Here is a 2,314-nt window from a genome sequence, read left to right as displayed (position 1 = left end):
ACCCCGCCACCTGGAGGATTTTTTTGCTTTCAAAACCTAAGTCCAAACATCCAGGCGCATATTTCAGCCCGATCTCGGCGGGTTAAGTGCGACTTCTCGGACCTTTCCACTCGACCCCCGCCACCCTGGAGGATTTTTTGCTTTCAAAACCTAAGTCCAAACATCCAGGCGCATATTTCCAGGCGATCTCGGCCGGGTTAAGTGCGACTTCTCCGGACGCTTTCACCGCGACCCCTCCACCCTGGAGGTATTTTTTAAGCGTTCAAAACCTAAGTCCAGACATCCAGGCGCATAATTCAGACGATCTCGGCCGGGTTAAGTGCGACTTCTCGGACGCTTTCCCACTCGACCCCCTCCACCCTGGAGGTATTTTTTAAGCGTTCAAAACCTAAGTCCAAACATCCAGGCGCATATTTCAGCCGATCAAGGCCGGGTTAAGAGCGACTTCTCGGACACACATTTCACGAACCCCGTGTCTGGATTTCAATTTTCCAAAGGGCCTGGGCTCACACATTAACCCCAACGCAGTAACACTTTAATGGGCATCGTTTTATTTCATTCTCGCCCTGGATGAATGTTTTACAAAGGGCCTGCGCTCACAGACTAACCCTACACACTAACACCTTATTGGGCATAATTTTTTTTCTATAAAGGCCCTGGATGAATGTTTTCTATAAGGCCTGCGCTCACAGACTAACCCCATCACAATAACTTATGTGGGCATGATTTTTTATTCTATAAAGGCCCTGGATGAATGTTTTCTATATAAGCCCTGCGCTCACAGACTAACCCCATCACAATAACACTTATTTGGGCATGATTTTATTTAATAAAGGCCCTGGATGAATGATTTCTATAAGGCCTGTGCTCACAGATTAACCCCATCACATAAACACTTATTTGGGCATGATTTTATTTAATAAAGGCCCTGGATGAATGATTTCCTATAAGGCCTGTGCTCACAGATTAACCCCCATCACATAAACACTTATTTGGGCATGATTTTTATTTAAAAAGGCCCTGGATGAATGTTTTCTATAAGGCCTGCGCTCACAGACTAACCCCATCACAATAACACTTATGTGGGCATGATTTTTATTTAATAAAGGCCCTGGAGAATGTTTTCTATAAGGCCTGCGCTCACAGACTAACCCCATCACAATAACACTTATGTAGGGCATGATTTTATTTAATAAAGGCCTGGATGAATGATTTCTATAAGGCCTGAGCTCACAGATTAACCCCATCACATAAACACTTATTTGGGCATGATTTTATTTAATAAAGGCCCTGGATGAATGTTTTACAAAGGGCCTGCGCTCACAGACTAACCCTACACAGTAACACCTTATTGGGCATGATTTTATTTAATAAAGGCCCTGGATGAATATTTTCTATAAGGCTTTCGCGCTCACAGATAACCCCATCACAATAACACTTATTTGGGCATGATTTTATTTAATAAAGGCCCTGGATGAATGTTTTTCTATAAGGCCTGCGCTCAAAGACTAACCCCCATCACAATAACATTTATTTGGGCATGATTTTATTCTATAAGGCCCTGGATGAATGTTTTCTATAAGGCCTGCGCTCACAGACTAACCCCATCACAATAACACTTATTTGGGCATGATTTTATTTAATAAAGGCCCTGGATGAATGTTTTCTATAAGGCCCGCGCTCACAGACTAACCCTAACCTAACCTAACCTAACCTAACCTAGCCTAACCCTAACCTAACCTAACCTAACCTAACCTAACCTAACCTAACCTAGCCTAGCCTAGCCTAGCCTAACCTAACCTAACCTAACCTAACTTTAACCTAACCTAACCTTGTGGGCATGATTTTACTCTATAAAGACCCTGGGTGACAGTTTTACACAGGGCCTGGGGTCACAGACTAACCCCATCACAATAGCACTTATTTGGGCATGATTTTATTTAATAAAGGCCCTGGATAAATGTTTTCTTTAAGGCCTGCGCTCACAGACTAACCCGACACAGTAACTCTTTATTGGGCATGATTTTATTTAATAAAGGCCCTCGATGAATGTTTTTCTATAAGGCCTGCCCTCACAGACTAACCCGACACAGTAGCGCTTTATTGGGCGTGATTTTATTTAATAAAAGGCCCTCGATGAATGTTTTTCTATAAGGCCTGCGCTCACAGACTAACCCGACACAGTAACTCTTTATTGGGCGTGATTTTAGTTAATAAAGGCCCTCGATGAACGTTTTCTATAAGGCCTGCGCTCACAGGCTCGCCCCGTTAAAGCAGCGACGCGCAGGGCACAATTTCAGAGAGTTTTTAGAGA

The sequence above is a fragment of the Puntigrus tetrazona genome, unplaced genomic scaffold, assembly GCF_018831695.1.
Source record: "Puntigrus tetrazona isolate hp1 unplaced genomic scaffold, ASM1883169v1 S000000003, whole genome shotgun sequence".
NCBI lineage: Eukaryota > Metazoa > Chordata > Actinopteri > Cypriniformes > Cyprinidae > Puntigrus > Puntigrus tetrazona.
The sequence above is the reverse complement of the archived record's forward strand: the minus strand, read 5'-3'. Positions refer to the sequence as shown.